The sequence below is a fragment of the Sinocyclocheilus rhinocerous genome, unplaced genomic scaffold (assembly GCF_001515625.1).
Source record: "Sinocyclocheilus rhinocerous isolate Xijiao unplaced genomic scaffold, SAMN03320098_v1.1 scaffold2082, whole genome shotgun sequence".
Taxonomy (NCBI): domain Eukaryota; kingdom Metazoa; phylum Chordata; class Actinopteri; order Cypriniformes; family Cyprinidae; genus Sinocyclocheilus; species Sinocyclocheilus rhinocerous.
The window spans coordinates 230,920-249,310 of record NW_015665001.1 but is presented as its reverse complement, the minus strand read 5'-3'; the positions used below and the strand labels follow the sequence as shown (position 1 = coordinate 249,310).

At 35.0% G+C, this 18,391-nt stretch overlaps 1 protein-coding gene across 2 annotated transcripts in view; it reads right to left on the bottom strand.

Moving 5' to 3' along the window:
• The window catches only part of LOC107730784 (alpha-(1,6)-fucosyltransferase-like), a 106,575-nt gene that overhangs the window by 82,280 nt on the left and 5,904 nt on the right, over positions 1–18,391 (bottom strand). Inside the window, exon 2 of one of the 2 annotated variants that reach the window (XM_016541720.1) lies at positions 3,357–3,492. The exons of the other annotated variant lie outside the window; for it this stretch is intronic. The gene's annotated coding sequence lies outside the window, so the exon portion shown is untranslated. The remainder of the gene's footprint in view (positions 1–3,356; positions 3,493–18,391) is intronic. 2 annotated transcript variants of the gene reach the window in all.

The following is an 18,391-nucleotide window of genomic DNA, read 5'->3' as shown; positions in this document are numbered from 1 at the left end:
AGAACTAAAGATTAGAGTTCATAGAAGAGGCCCACGGAAACTTCAAGATTTGAAGACTGTCTGTGTGGAAGAATGGGCCAAAATCACACCTGAGCAATGCATGCCATTAGTTACTCCATACAGGAGGCGTAAAGCTGTCATTACCAACAAAGGCTTTTGTACGAAGTATTAAATAAATTTCAGTAAGCGTGGTCAATAATTTTTCCCTGGGTCATTCCATTTTATTGCACATAACTTAATTTCTGAACTTATTTGTTTTGTTTTCTTTGTATGTATGGATTACTTGGGTTGTTACCTACATCTGGTGAAAATGTCATGTCAACAGCACCTTTAGAAATATATTTACTTGATATTTACTTAAAAATGGTGACATGTTTAATACTACGCTGTATGTTATCATCATGTAATCTGCAAAATTACCAAAATAAATTTTTTTCACATAGAAGCCTGAAAAAAGGTTTCAGCAAATTCTAAATTCTAAATGTCAAAACAGGTGGAAAATACAGTAGCCATAAATAACTAAACTTATAAGAAATGGTAAGAAAGAATACTTAAAAAATGTCAAAAAGGGCCAAAACATAAAATGGAAAAGTGTTGAATACAACCCATTAATGCTCAAACTCATACAGTGAAACCTCCAAAATCTCTCCCAAGATTGCAGCAACATGTTTTATCAGCACAATCTCTAGCATTTACATACTAGAGGTCAAAAATGATGTGAAAAGCCATTGAAACTCAAGAGAAGTTTTGGAGAGATAATGTGGTCTATTGAGCGCAGAGAATATGAATGTAAAATCTGCTGAGGCGTATGAAAATGAACATGCTCGTATCCTCCGATCATTCATTTGATATCCACTGCAGCACAGAGTAGCAGAGAGCAGCTCACTTCACATGTAAAGTGGCAGATAAGAGACTGCTGAACGCCAGCGCTGAAGCCTGCAAAAAAGACTGCTTACTATGGATACTTGAGTTTAGTGCACTAATTTGCATACAAGAACACAGATAGACAAATACAGGAAATCAGAAAATCCAAAACCAAGATGTAAAGCGTACACATATATTTACAGAAGTGGTTCTACAAGAACCAAGAACCAGTTTTAAGCTTATCACTAGAGCATAAAACAAAAACTGTATTTTTATCAGTATTTCAGGTCCACGCTCTGTTATAGCACCACCTTTTGTCCGAACATCATCAAATTTGGAATGCTTCCTCATATCCATACAATGCATAGATGCACCAATTTTTGCCAAATTTGATCACTGCATTCAAGAGTTATGAAACTTTAAGCAAAATTGCTATGGTCATAACCATTCATTAACTTGAAGCAGCCATGTTGATTTTGTTTATGCTGAATGGTTTTGACAAAACAAAACAAAACACAAAAAAGAATCTTCCGACACTGGTTTTCACTGGACAAAAAAAAAAAAAGATCTAAGGACTAGTTCATAAAAGTAAAATTAATACAAAATTCAATATGGCAACATAACAGTTTGACTGAAACAAATGGGGCAAAGTTATAGTCCATTGAATTAATATTACTATTTTGTGAGTTAAACAAATATATAACCATTTTTATACATCAAAAACACTATTAGCCAACTGGTGGCTATTTTTTTATTTATTTAATCTTAACTGAAATCTGATTGGCTGACATAAGAACAGACCAGAAGAGAAGAGTAACAGACCAATGAATCTCCACCAGGAAGATCAATAAAGTCAAGAGGACCAATGACTGAATGAACAAAACCAGACAAGAAAGACTGCAGTTGTGGACAAAGAAGGATGAGAGAGAGAGAGCAGCATGAGTGGTGGACGTGTTTAAACAGGATAAAAATACATTCAAGACAGAAATAGATGGATTGATGCAAAGCCAGAGGAAACAAAGAACAGAAAAGAGAAAATAAGAGAAATTTACCAGCTACAAGAGTAGAGAGAGGAGAAATGAACAGAGAACAATATCAAGAAAAAAAGAGAAATTCACCAGCTCCATAAGTAAAGGAATGTGGAATGAAGAGAGAACGAATGCAATCACATGTTAGCTTATTTTGTTGTTGTTTGGGATACAGTCAGTGCAGTTGCTAGGATATGTTGATTTGTGGCTAGGGGGTCAATATAAAGTTGCTAGGGTGTTCTAGGTAGTTACTACAATGTTTCTCTGTGATCTTCTAGTTAGTAGATATGGCTGATTTGCTACAGGACAACGCACACACTCAACTTTGATACTTTGTGTTATTTAGACGTAAACTGGCCCAAGTCTAAGGAATCCAATTCCGTGTTGGATCCAATCAGTTATTTCCAGTTAAATATTCTGTTTGACGCTGAAATAAACCACATTATAGAGGATAAATGCTTTGTGAATGTCTAATGTGATTACAGTACCTCAGCTCTTGCCAAAGTTAAGCTGAGAAAACACAAAACCAATACAAAAGCATTCTGGGAAAATGCCTGTTAAGCAGTTTTGCACAAATACTGACATCAAGACTGTTTCTCTTGCAATGGGATTAAAGGTAAAAAAAAAATTGCATTTGGGTGAATAAAATTGCTAGGCAACTGCATTTGGGAAGACCAATGTAGCATCTGACTAACTACAATCAAAACCACAAATGTTCATCATCAAATGTAAAAATGCAGTTAAATCCATGTGAAAAACTTACTGCGATAGTGATATACTGGGCAGCTGCTTGAAAGTGTAACCACTTCAGGTTTGTATCCATAGCAACCCGCTTCAAACATTCCAGAGAGGAGAAAAAACGAACACTTGAATCTGCTGAACGCATGACTGGTGTTATAAAGAAAGCAGTCGGATCTGTGATGTAATGTACAGTAGAGCACAGACTACAGAAGACGAGTATTGAAGATGAACTGTCATGAGTGCAGTGATCCAGTAATTTTCTGATCTGATGAATTAAGTCAAATGAACACTTTACCATGTTGACTATTTTTGGAAAAAGAATGTTTTTATAATCATACCTTACATATCTACCCTCTTTTACATCCGAAGAGTAACCAGGGTTAAGAGTCTTGTAACTCTCAGGTCTTTGTGTGATGTTTGAACCTCCTTCTATATGTCCTTCTATTTATTTATTTATCCATCTGTGTGTCTGTATGTCACTCTGTGGAGATACAGTATAGTTGTGTACAGCTACAGCATTGCTAGATGGTTTCTTACTGGCCTCGAGGCAAAAGAGCCCACCAGCTGATCTCTCTGATATTCTGCTCTCTAGATATTTATTTTACAGTTCACAGTACAGATAGATGTAAGAAAGTATTCTGCGTTCTCTCTTCCTGCCCCAAAACACCCTGTAATTCAGCAGCGAACGACGTGACTGATGAAATAACATCAGGAGAGACTGACCTCGTGTTTGGTCTCCGGTTATATTAAGCTCTATCAGATCCGGGCGTTCTACTTTCAGCTGAAGGAGATTTCTGGATGGTTATTGCCGACTTCACAGGGAGAATCAGTCCGTTTTTTTGTTGAGGTGTTGATAACACTGTAGAGTATGAAAGCGCAACATTCAGGTTTGTAAAGTAAAGTTTTTTTCCATAAAGAAATTTATTCATGACAATAAAATATAAACCTTTCAAGACTGATCCAAGATGAGCTGTAAGGGTGTTAAGTGATGATATATGCTTCTGTGTTTAATTTCCAAAGTACTAACATTATTCATGATTAATCGTTTAAAATATAAATATATTTTTGATATTTGCAAAATATATTTTATAGGCCTACTTCAAAATCAGTATCTAGTTTGATTCATGGCTTTAAACTCTTTACTGAATAATTTTTTTAAATCCTTATTGAGAAAATGAATGGGGAAAATACTCCTGTAAAATACGCTGTTTTAAAGTGTTTAATTGACAAATTCCTAATGAAGAACTACATTACCCATGATCCTGAAGAGTGATTTGTTACCATTGGAATAGAAATCACAAGGTAAGAGATCAGGAAAGATTGATATTTAATATTAAAATATTTGTTAAAAAAATCATGAAAACCATAAAATATTATAAAGTTATAGAATTTGTAACAGTTTAATATTTAAACACAAAATTTGTCAATTTTTAAATAAGTGATTACATTATTTGCAGTGCCTCATGGGATTTGCAGATCATTCACTTTATTTAAATAGCCTGTTAAACTGGTAATATTTATTTAATTTTACTGAATAATTTTTTTAAATCCTTATTGAGAAAATGAATGGGGAAAATACTCCTGTAAAATACGCTGTTTTAAAGTGTTTAATTGACAAATTCCTAATGAAGAACTACATTACCCATGATCCTGAAGAGTGATATGTTACCATTGGAATAGAAATCACAAGGTAAGAGATCAGGAAAGATTGATATTTAATATTAAAATATTTGTTAAAAAATCATGAAAACCATAAAATATTATAAAGTTACAGAATTTGTAACAGTTTAATATTTAAACACAAAATTAGTCATTTTTTAAATAAGTGATTACATTATTTGCAGTGCCTCATGGGATTTGCAGTTCATTCACTTTATTTAAATAGCTTATTAAACTGGTAATATTTATTTAATTTGAAAAATATCTGTGCAGTTAAATTATTTAATTTTTTCAGTATTTAAAGTGTTTAATTGACAAATTCCTAATGAAGAACTACATTACCCATGATCCTGAAGAGTGATTTGTTACCATTGGAATAGAAATCACAAGGTAAGAGATCAGGAAAGATTGATATTTAATATTAAAATATTGTTAAAAAAATCATGAAAACCATAAAATATTATAAAGTTATAGAATTTGTAACAGTTTAATATTTAAACACAAAATTTGTCAATTTTTAAATAAGTGATTACATTATTTGCAGTGCCTCATGGGATTTGCAGATCATTCACTTTATTTAAATAGCCTGTTAAACTGGTAATATTTATTTAATTTGAAAAATATCTGTGCAGTTAATTATTTAATTTTTTTCCGTATATTTATTATTTGTGAATATTTTAATTTTTCTTAGTTATTTTATAAAATCAGATTCTTAAAAAAATGCAATGTAATTTTTACCTCAGTCATTGATTTACCAGCACAACTGTTTTCAACATTGATAATGACACTACTACTGCTACTACTAATAATACATGTTTCTTGAGCAGCAAATCAGCATATTAGAATGATTTCTGAAGAATCATGTGACACTGAAGACTGGAGTAATGATGCTGGGAATTCAGCTTTGATCACAGAAATGAATTACATTTTACAAGATATTCACATAGAAAATAGTTATTATAAATTGCAATAATATTTCACAATATTACAGTAAAAAAATAAAAGTGACTTCAAAAACAGGATTCTCTCACAGTTAAAGGTTATGGTTAGGAATTTAAAAGCAAAACCAAACTTCTGCTTTAAAGACAGCGTCAGCCTTTCCGTGGGAAGTTTTCCATATAGATGACGCAAGAAGTCTCTACTGTACACAGATGCTGAGTGTGTGATACTGCTGCTCAATTAATCCCAGTTAAATCGAGCACAGCGATCTGATACAGACATTAATACAAAACTCACCCTACATCCTTCAGCTAATCCTAAAGACAATCCTTATCCATGGAGAAGGTTTCAGTGACGATAAACATCCAAACTAGCAGCCTAATTAAAGAAGCGAGAACAAAGGAAAAATAGAGGAGAACAGGAACATGCCACAGCTGAGATGCTCAATGAAGCAGTTAAAAAATAAATCTCTAAGCCTTTTAAAATCAATGCAGCTAAAAAGAGTCTTGTCTGTGGAGGCCTACAACACAATATTAACGGATTTTTACACACTCTAAAGAAAATGCATGCTTGCCTGTGCCTTTAGCATGGTTTAGGGTATTACTAGGTTACTGACCACAGTCTAAAGAGCTCAACTTCAAGTTTCTGGTTCATGTTATTTCGGCAAGCATGGACCACGAAGGTTAATAACAGATCCTCTGTGTGTCAAAAACCTTGCAAGTAAGCTTAAATAAATACCGTATTGGCCCGAATATAAGACGACCCTGATTATAAGACGACCCCCCCTTTTTCCAGATGTACCTTTTGGAAAAAGGCTTTTTAAAAACCAAATCTTGTTTTTTCTCAGTAAAACACATTTTGTCTTCAATTATTTTCATATTGCATATTTTTCCTATTTTAATTTTTGTTTTGAAAGTATGGTAAAAACTGGTAAAATGTACCAACAATCACATTTAAAAAATATACACTTTTTGATATACCATTAAAAAAAAAAAAACGGGTAGCCCATCTGAATTAGGACATTTAGGCTATCCATCTAATAGTAGCCTGCCAAAATCTTATTAACAGTAGAAGTTAAATCTTACTGTAGTCTTCAAATCTGGGTACTGTCTTACGTTTTAAAATCACAAAGGGAGTTTGGTCCCATCATGCTAACGTGACAGTCAGGATTCATGCAGCTGTAAGGTTTTCTTTTTCTTTTGTTTTTACTGGCGATCTTTCCAACACGCATTACATTACGTATTTCATGGCACACTCGTTTTATGCGTATTTGGCGCCACCTATTGTTGTGGGTGTATTACTGACATGTCAAAGTCTAGACCCTGAATATAAGACGACTGCGTTTTTTCAGATGTATTTCCAAGAAAAAAACATCGTCTTATATTCGGGTCAATACGGTAGTTCACCCAAAAATGAAAATTTGCTGTTAATTTAATTTACTGTAGGCCTACTCACCATCAGGCCATCCAAGATGTAGGTGAGTTTGTTTCTTGAGTAGAAGATTTTTAGCTGAAACCGTGGTCCTTCAGGATTCAGAAAATCAATGGCTAAAAAACTTATACAGGCAACACAACATTAATACCTGTAGCTCCTGACGATATATATTGAGGTCTTATGAAGTGAAATGATCGGTCTGCGCAAGAAGCTGAACATTATTTACAACATTATTACCTGTAATCCAGAGCCTCAAGCAAATGGGGAAGTCCAATTATTTTCCATGAACTGGTTCTCTAAATAGTTTGTTCATGTCATCACGCAATGACGTAATGTATACACAATTACATTATTAAATCACCCAATAATGATGTGAAACATGGATGTTTTTCATACATAAACAATGAGAAACCATAAAAACGTTCATTATGCCCCTTCATTCAAGCTCTCAGTTCACGTATACACATACTGTATCAGCGGCTCATTGGTCTTCGGCTCAAGTCGAACTATTTCCTCTGTTCAGTGATTGTTGGAGGAACTGGAGCGCTGAATCAGTTCATTCATCATAGGATCAGATACGGCGGATACAGACATTTAGAGTCGGAATGACTGTCAGGCGTCCGAAAGTGAGTTTTGATTGAGTAACTGGTAGATCTGTGCTGCTCGAGCCGTGAACTGTTTCAGATGACTCAGTCCGATTTGGTGAACTGGTTCAACTAGTTCACTAAAAAGAATCAGTTCAAAAGAATGATTCGTTTGTGAATCGGACATCACTTCAGACCGTTTGCCTGAGGTTCTGGGTTACATGTGCTAATGTTGTAAATAATGTTCGGTTTCTTGCACAGACCGATCATTTCGCTTCATAAGACCTCAATATATCGCCAGGAGCCACAGGAATTAATATTGTGTTACCTTATATGCTTTTTTGATTCTCAACATGCTGGTAGCCATGGACTTGCATGTTATGAATCGCCAAGGACCACGGTCTCAGCTAAAAATCTTCTTTACTCTTCTACTGAAGAAAAAAGTCACCTATATCTCGGATGTCCCGAGGGTGAGTAAATTAACAGCAAATTTTCATTTTTGAGTGCACTATCGCTTTAAAGCAGAGTAAAAATGAGCTAAAAGTGTAAAAAGCGAGTGGCCCTTCGTTTTGCTCTTTTCATCTGCAGATGAAGAGGGATTCTGGGATAACCGCTGTTACTTAAAACAGTGAAAAGGCCTTTCAAACGCGGCGCTTTGAAGAGGAGGGTGAATCAAGAAGATGAATAACAGTAACCGCCGCCGTGCAGCGATTTCCACTGTTTATTTAAACACATGTAAGAAGATGAGAGTCTTCTGGAAATGTCAAATTTATGGATCAAGACAATCTGCATAATTAGGCTCATGAGCACAGTGAGAGCTTATCAAAGACATTTCAACATTCTGCCTTATTCCAACTTAAAGCCTGCATTAGAGCTTGGCCTGTGGCTTAACAGTGTATTTAGTGCTGTTTGCTAAGGCAAGAATCATTATTAGTGTTACTCATATTTAGTGTCAGTGATCTAGACAAGAATGAACCTCAAATCAAGACATATCTATAGCGACCAGAAATCACAGAGACATGTGGGTGGGCTCTTTTGACTTTAGCCAATAAGAAACCACCCAGAACATCCTAGCAATCACATAGCCACACACTAACAACCAATAAAAAAACCCATAGCATCATGCCGGGAAGTTTTGCATTATCAAACATTTTTTTTTTTTTCCAGAAGATCTGCTATCTATTAATATTCTCACAGAGATCTTCACAGTGCATTCTAGGATTGTTTTAACCGTGACGGAAACATGGGCAAAAACAAGGCATATTATTAGGGATGCACCATTTAGGGTTATTGTCGTTAAGTAAAACGAAAATTATTAAAAACATTTGTGATAATTTAAATAAAGATGAAATGAAATCTAAACTATAGATGAAAAACAAACTAAACTAAACTGGAAATAAAATAAAATAACTAAAAGTTAAACAAAGTTAAAAAAAGAATAAATAAATAAATAAATAAATATAATAAAAGACTGACACCGATATTAAAATTCCATGAAATTTAATTTCATGTTACAAATAACTGATGAATGCCAATATATAACTTTTGTCTAAATAAATAAAAAATAAGACTAAATACTTTACAAGAATTGTTCAAGTGAGTTTAGGCATCATAGCACTAAAAAATAGATATTTGTTTGGATGTGCTCAGGATTACACCTGACAGTATTAGGAATTTCTTAGTGTTTTTAAAGATTATCTTCATGTAAAGTTGATGGCAAAGGTAATCTAAATGTAAAAACAGATAACAGATATTTCATGCATCCCTACATCTTTCCAAGCAGCATAATCATGTGCACTAGTTGCAAAAAACATGTCCAGCTCATCTGGGCATTTGAAAGCAGTGATGAACATTATACTTGAGTCATCATGTGCACTAATACACACACAAACCCAAACATGCATCCCCATTGAATTGCTTTCATGTTACACTGTCATATCCAGTGCACTCTGAACCTCTACGCAAAAATCTTCATAATGAGGTCTTAAAGCAGTAGAGATAAAGCCTCTGTACACTTGACATTAGTTCATTAGTGCCCACGAATACCGAGCCGACGCTGCCGTTCTCCACTGCATCACTCGAGCAGGAATCTACATTGTTCTCCCGCACGTTTCCCATCACAACAATGACACATAATATGCCGTATCTCTCCTCAGGCAGGCGGCCTCCCACTCGAAAGCTGCCGATGCACTGACACACCGGACGACTGCAGCGGCCCGGGCGCTGTCAGGACGCCTGAATGAGCCTTATTAGGGGCTGTTAGTGCTGAATGTCATGTTTGTACAGCTCTTGTAAGAGGAAATGAGCTCCACTTAGAGAGAGAGAGAGAGAGAGAGAGAGAGAGAGAGAGTTGCTTCTATCAGCGCCTCTCCACAAGCTTTAAAGTCCCCATGAATTATCACAATTTTTTTGACGTCACATCGTACTTCAGCTTCTCATCAAACTTTCTGTCCAATCAAATGCTCTCTAGAATCCGAAGCGCCCGCCCCCTACACTATAAAATAGTGAAGCCGCGGCTGAAATCGGTCACTTGTCCACAGAATTAGTATTTTCTGTACAGTGAATGGCACGTAGTGCACTATATAGGGGACAGGGAACGATTCAAACAGTGTAAATATGCTTTCCATTGAGAAAAAAATAAGTCTGGTTTCGCGCTGTGTCACGCTAGCCACCGCACACACACTCTGCTCCGGTCCAGAGACACGATAGCATGGAGTGGATCACATGCACGAGTCGGCGCAGACCACAAAATGTATCGGAGCTATTTGAATTCTACACAGAATGCTATATTTTACAGCAATATGGATGAGATTTCGGCTGGCATACCCTGTCAAATGTGGTTTTACGGAGCTCAACGGCTCTGAACGGCTCTAGCCCAAGCTGTGATATAAACGAACGCTATTGGCTATTTTAAAAAGGGGTGGGGCTGCTTGATATGTCCCGCCCTGTCTTCCTGTTTCAGTTAAAATGACGTCAACACAGAGTAACGCTGCGTGTTTCTAAGCATTTCAGGGGACCTTTAACAAGGAGTTTCCAAAAGTCAGCGGTTCGATCGGAGTAACGAGATTCCACTCCAGCTGCCGGAGTCACACGCCGCATCCGCGAAAAATTAATGAACGCTGATGAAATTCTTCCACTATATTGGTAGACCGGTATTTCTGAAACGATAATTACACAGCAGTGGTTTATTTGAATTAGCTGTCCTGCATTAATTGTCCTTTGATTTCCAGGGAATGCATGAACTGATAAAATATTTAACATGAATGCATTGTCAAACGCTTTGGATAAAATCATCTGCCAAATGCATAACTGTAAAGCATCTAAATTTGTTTCTTTGAGCTAACATCTGTACAATCAAAAAATTTAATTATTTAACAGATTCTGCAACAAAATACCAGTTACTGAAACTAAATGAAAAGCTACACAACTAGATCTAGATATATAGATATAGATAAGACGAGTTATATCTTTAGATAGATATAAACCCTTTCTTATCTAAACTGTTGCATTCTACAACATGAAAAGTGGTGTGAAAATGAAGAGAATGGATTTCTGTGAATCGTTTGCAAAAATCATTCTTACAAGAAAACGAGTGAATGGATGGATGGATGAACAGACGGACGGACGGACAGACAAATGGATGGATAGACAGACAGAAGGATGGATGGATGGAGGGACGATGGATGAATGGACTGACAAATAGACGGATAGATGGATGGATGGATTGACAATGGATGTATGGACAGACGGATAGACGTATTGATGGATGGACGGACAGACAGACAGATAGATGGATGGATGGACAGATGGACAAATAGATGGACAGACAGAGATGGATGGATGGATGGAATAATGATAGACAGACAGATAGATAGATGGAATGATGATAGACAGACAGAGATGGATGGATGGATGGATGGATGATAGACAGACCGATAGATGGATAGAATGATGATAGACAGACAGATAGATGGATGGATGGATGGATGAAATGATGACAGACAGATAGATAGATAGATGGATGGAATGATGATAGACAGACAGATAGATGGATGGATGATGGAATGATGATAGACAGACAGATAGACGGATGGATGATGGAATGATGATAGACAGACAGATAGATGGATGGATGATGGAATGATGATAGACAGACAGATAGATGGATAAATGATGACAGAAGTCTCTTCATTTCAACTTTTATATTTTTGATTCGGTTTAGCTTTTACGTTACTAAGTTTGGGACAAGTGAGATTATTTTTTTTATTATTATTGAGATAAATTAACACTTTTATTCAGCAAAGATTAGATTGATCAAAAGTGACAGTAAACACATTTATAATGTTACCAAATATTTCTATTTCAAATAAATGCTGTTCTTTTGAACTTTATATTTTATGAAAGAATCCTGAAAAATACTTTGTATCATGTATAATCAGAAATGTTTCTTGAGCAGCAGATCAGCATATTAGATTGATTTCTGAAGGATCATGTGACACTGAAGACTGGAGTAATGATGCTGAAAATACAGCTTTGCATTACATTTTAGAATATATTCAAATAGAAAGTAGTTATTTTAAATGGTAATTATATTTCACCATTTTACTGTATTTTTGATCAAATAAATGTAGAGACTTCTTTCAAAAACATTTTAAAAAATCTTGCCAACCCCAAACTTTTAAATGATAGTGCAATGCTAATGCAATTCTGCATTTTGTTTGCTACCTCAGCTGAAATTCAAGAATTAGATTGTAATTTAAAAGGCAATCTTACTTTAGTTCTGAATGGTGCACAACCCTGAAGTTGTGCCGTTTTTTTGGGGCTGTTAAATGAATCTTCTTCCTCCTCAGATGCATGCTGGGAGCAGAGAGGAGCAAACACGCGGCACTGTGCTCAGTAACAGGTGTCAGCACTCGACAGTAATTACATCAGCGTCAGTCTCTCAACTCTCAGCAATCACACACACACCCAACACAGTCTCGTCCAAATGTCACTCATGTGTGATGACAACAAAACGACAAACACCGGCGCTGATCTGAGACTCAACCGTCAAATCACACAGAGAATCAATAATGTGGAACTCCACATATTCCTGTGTTTTCAGAGGACCTGATCTGAGCGCGATCCTCATGGAGATGACAGCTCACCGACACGAGACGTAAAGCATGAATCTCCATATTGCTCAGCTATTTGACTATTCATTATAACATTTATATATTTGCTCTGAAATGGCTTTGAAGACTGATTCTCCTTAACTCAGAGGAACAATCATTTCAACCAAACTGCAACTTTAGCAAAGCAGATTCAGTTAGATTTTGCAATAATGAATAAATAAAGCATAATACTTATATAGCATTTGACCATTTTAAGTTGTTAAATAAATCTTAAATTAAGATTAATGTAATATGAACAAACATAAGTTAAAGGAACACTCCACTATTTTTGAAAATAAGCTCATTTTCCAACAGTCAAGTTTTGAATAGGAAAAATAACTCTTTGGTCATTTTTGAGCGAGATGCTAACGGTCTAATCAGATTCAATGATCTATGCTAAGCTACAGCTAAAAGTGCTACCGCCAGACCCGGAGAGCGGATGAATGGATTCGAAAACGGTAAAACTCAACTGTTTAACTCTAGGGGAGATGGAAAATGAGCCTATTTTCAAAAATAGTGGAGTGTTCCTTCAACAATGAACAGCTGGATGTTTAGAACCTAACATTAAACTAAATGTCTAATGAATGAATGGACTAATGAATTCTACAAAAAACTGTTGTTCATTGTTAGTTCATAAACTCAATTGCATTAAATACTGTTACTAAATTTAACCTTATATCTAAATTATAAGATATTCATGTTTTCGTGTTGCATTTTGAGACCTTTATGCTTTAGATTATTGTTTTTTTTTCTTTGATTCTGCACATTTTAAGTTGTATAAATTAGGATTTTTGTACTACGAACAAACATAAATTCACAACAAACAACCGAATATTTATAACTTAATTAGATTAAGGAATTCTATAAAAATTGTTGTGTTGTTAAATCATAAAAGCAACAGCATTAATTTAACCTTTTTATAAAAAGATGCAAAACATTTAAATGCAAAAACTAAAATACAGCAAAAATCAATAAAAAATCAGTAAAAACATTAAGTATGCACCATTATGACTGTATAGAATAATAAAAACTAACTCGCATACGTACATTTCCACTGAAAACAAACTTCATTACCCTGAAAAAATGGTGTTGAAACAATTTTCACTCAGAAATTGGCAGTAAATCTCACAAATAATTACAAAGAATCTGTAAGTAATACACTGAGTTAAACATTTTGACATAATAAAAAGACTAAAATAGTATTTTCTTGTAATATGTACTTTACTCCAATAATCTTATTTACAACTAAAATGATGATGCAAATGAATCTATATTAACAAAAATATTAAAATGTAACAGAATTTTTGCTACTAAAGTTAAATCACAGATGTTATTAAAGCATCTCTTAATGCTCTTATAAATCACTGAGAATAAAGGCATGTAAGAGCATGTAATTCAGCGGCCTCGCTGTATCGCTGTCCTTTCATTTCAGTGCAAACTGCTGAGTTTATAAAAAGAGGTCAAGTGACATTTCTCTGCCAGTTACAGAGAGAAGAGTGTCTATAAATGGAGTGTGTAACATCTGACTGCATCATATTCATTAAGCTCAGATCCACACTAACATAATTACGAGGGAAACTGTTAATCTGCCGCTCAAGACATGAGATTCCAGACCATCTACAGGCCAGTTAATGCTGTCTAGACAAACACCAGCCTCCAAACAACTGCTCACGGAAAATGTAGCGTTTGTCGGGTCATGGAATGTTGGGACATTCCGTTTTGATGTTACAACCAAGTGGCAACCTCCCGCTCTCTCTTGTGAAGCCAACAAGGAAGTGACTTAAACTGTAATTCATCAACTGGCCGCTAGAGGCTGGCTGCAAAAGCGAGTCAATCCCATAGACTCCCCATGTTAAAATGCCCAACTTTACAGCAGAAAAAAACATGTTTACAGCCTGGTTCAAAAAATGATTTTGGTCTATATAGTAGTGCTGTGTTCAAAATATCGATACGACGATGTATCGTCACAGAGATTAGACGATACGAGTATCGATACAGCTGGCCCTGTATCGATATTGTGGCACGTGTGCAGCAGTGGACCACGCTTATTTTATTTTTTTTACAATTTTACAACGTTTAAAATTGAGTAGAAAAGTGCGAGGTTTCTAAAAAAGAATGAATAGACTACAACAAGGTTTAATCTGGCCGCAGAGGAACACAACTGGGTTGCCTGATATAATGAGACAAAATCCCCAAAACAGAGCTTTACACTTGCGCAATACGGAAATATCTGCTAAATGTGCTACTTATCTTTGTCAACCTGGCAACCATGTGCACACGTGCACTCTCTCCACTGTGGATAAACACGCTTGCTTTCTGAAGACACAGGTAAGCTTGCAGTTTAGCGATCTCCACTTCAACTTAGTCACTAGAAATGAAAGAAAACATTTTATTGTGATTACAGGGTAACGTATTAATCATTATTAAAACAAAGCATATGAATACAGTATATTTATTAGTTTATTATTTTTAACAAATATAAACAATATTGCAACAAACAAACCTAATATTCAAGTTAATGTTAATTTTATTCTAGTTACTGGTAACTTAATCAATAATCATTATTAAAATAAAGAATATGAAGACAGTATGTTTATTAGTTTGTAATATATTTAATATAAGTATTACAAATTAATCAATAAACAAACCTAATTTTCTATATGGAAAAGTTATGTAATGTTTCTTTTATTGCGATTAGCTGTAATTTAATCTAAAATAAATAATACGAACACAGTATATTTAATAGTTTATTATTTCATATAAGCAATAAATAAATAAATGCGCAGAATCATAATATAAGACTGTGAGCATAAGAGCATGAAGATCCCAATCAGAGCTTTTACATCGAAATTATGATCGTCTGAGTAGGTTAATCACGTTAATCATTGTGTACCGCATATTCAGAGGCCTCATAATTGTTATTAATGATCATGTCTTTCATAGTTCAAGCATGACATCATGTGCAATGCATCTTTATATGGCTTCATGACAGATATTCTACAATGTGAATCTTTGAATACTTTGCGTAAATATGATCCAGTTCCAAAATGATTCCCTGCAGCTTTCATTTCGTGTAAAGGAAAGCCTGTTGTATTTTGGCTGGCATATGCAATTAACAAAAGTTTAAAGATAGAAGAAGTTCAGAAGTGTTGTTGCTTCCAGTTACTCGCCTCTATGCTAGTAAGTTAATAAGGATTTGCAACATAATTTCTGGTTTATATCGAATTGCAGAAACAACAGTGTGTGAGTGATTCAAACCACAGACACAGACCTATCAAAGAAAATTCATGGGTCTTCATTACTTCAACCTCAGTGAACAAAAATGACATTTTTTTACTCATCAGGTTTATTCACCACTCCAATATGGAATATTTTTCATATTAAGCCACCAAAACGAATATATCAGGAACAAAATGGAATATTTATGGCTGGTATTTTCAACCCGCCTTTGGTAGATGCAGAAAAAAAAGTTACTTAATATATGAATATCTAGCAGGTCTGCTTTCTTCAGGAGACTGCTTTAAAGTTCAGGTCTGTCTGACAACACCACAAAGACTCAGAATGATGGGAGCTTCTCTTCCCCACTAGATAAAGTCAGCGTGATCCTGGAACAGCGAGCGAACATGAAACAAAGCCCTGGATTTTAGCGAGCAGAATCAGCAGGTTTCAGATGAAGAGCATTTGCTGTCACATGATGACATGTGAAACCGCATTAATAATATATGCAACATTAGAGCCTCTAATATCCAATCTGCTGAGAAAACACCTTCAGAATTCCTCTGTAAACATCAAAAGAGCAAACAGGTCATCTATAATCACCTGCGTCTAGAACGAGGGATGGAAGATCTATCACAAGACGTCAGTGAATCAAAAATGCCAGGCAAATGTCAGCGGAGCTCATATAAGTCTGTTCCTGACCTTCCCTCTGCGCTAATATGTGCACAACGCTTTAACATCACATGAACTCGTGCGGCATGAATATGCACACACCCGCACACTCGCACAAAGAAATGTCACTCCAGTGATGTTCCTCGTCTGCCATCAAATCTCTCAGTTGCTGTTTAAAGCTTTTTTCCCAGTTGTTTTTTTTGGGTGGATGCTGTAAAGCAGTCTTCAGATGTCTTTGACTGCCTTGGCTTTCTGTGTTAGGGCTTGAATTTTTAAAGGAATAGTTCAGTCGGAAATAAAAGTTCTGTCAGCATGCGGCTCCAGAGTCAAGTGATTTTCTTTCTTCTGTTGAGCACAAAAGGAGACATTTCGGAGAATTGTCCTGGTCGCTGTTTTCCGTGCAATTACAAAGAATAAGGAACAGGCTTTCAAGCTTCAAAAATGACATAAAAGCACGATAAAACTCAGAAAATAATCATTAAAGTGGTACACTTTGGCTTTTGCGCCATATTCTGAAGCCGTATGGTAGCTTTGTGAGGAACAGACTGAAATATAAGTTACTCACTATCATTTGGAGTTCAGATGAGAAACTAAAATTATAGAAAAACTTTATTAAAACATTCCATTAATTAAAATAAAAACTTTAACTGCTATGAAATAAAATATAAAAAAGTTTTATACACACAATTTTTTTTTCATTTAAAAAACTATTTCAGTTAGTTGCCAAGGCAACAATTCATATTTTTTTAAAACTCAAGTCGAAAAAAAAAAACACACAAGAAATTCATAAAACTTAAACTAAAATAAAAACAAAAAAATCGAAAATATAAAAAATCTAATCAATACTGTAATTGTAATGATAAAGAACACAGTTTGTGATTTATTTACTATTTTATTTTATTGTTCGATTTAAAATAATATTATTATTAAATATTTTTTCATCTCAGTCGCATCTCTTCTTATGGTGAGAACAAAGTAAACAATATGTGCAATTATATTCAATTAACTAACTAACATAATCAATCAATCAACTTATTTTTTTAAAGACATTTATAAATAATACAAAACAAAATGTAAAAATATATTCATGGTGAGAACAAAGTAGATAATATTATAAATACAATAAGACTATGACGATTAAAAAAAATTCAGGTGTTATATATATATATATATAAATAATTTGAACATATCTCTGAGAAAAAATGTTTTTTTACATTAAAAGTTTAATCTGATTCGTTGAAAAGATTCGATTTCAAACAATGCTCCATTCACAAAATGTATACAGTTGCTACTTCTCATGACTTTTCTTAGCTTGTATGACTTTGTTTGACTTCAGGAGACTTGAAACATAGTGCACAATTTGTATGGACTGCTTTTATGAAAGTTTAATGATGCTTTTGCACTTTTAAGTTTGAAAGCCTCAGTCCCCATTTATTGCAACTGCATGGAAAAAGAGCAACTAAATTCTTCAACATATCTTTTATGTTCCACAAAAAAAGCAAAACGATGACAGTATTCTCATTTCTTTAATTTAGCTCAACCACAGCAAGTATCTGAAGTTTCTGCTCAAACTGTTAAAGGGGTCATAGGATGCTACATGCACTTTTACAAGTTGTTTGAACTGAAATGTGTGTTGGCAGTGTGTGTACACAACCACCCTATAATGATTAAAATCCACCCAGTGTTTTTTTTTTAATCGTGTTAAATGTTTTCCCCTTTCTCAAATCGAGCCGATCTCAGATGCCTGTCTGTGTGACATCACAAAAACAGGCCCCTCCCACGATAGTTTGATTGACAGTAGCGTTTCAGCACAGACTGGACTGGTGTCTTACCTTAGCTCCGCCCTGAGTGAGCTGTCATCAGTCCGCCATTGTTTCACCGCCAGAGCAGATGTAGACAAGAATGACTCCTAAGCGATTGAGGTCTTCTGTTGTTGGATGTAATAGTCATCATTTACTCCCGACATTCTGAGCCGCTGAACTCGTGGATTTCATTGGTTTCTGAAGGGAATGCTCCCCCGATCTACATAAATGCGTCTATGTTCGCGCGAATCATTCGCAATCCAGCTTCACCAACAGAAGAAGTGAGTGTAAGGTTTTTT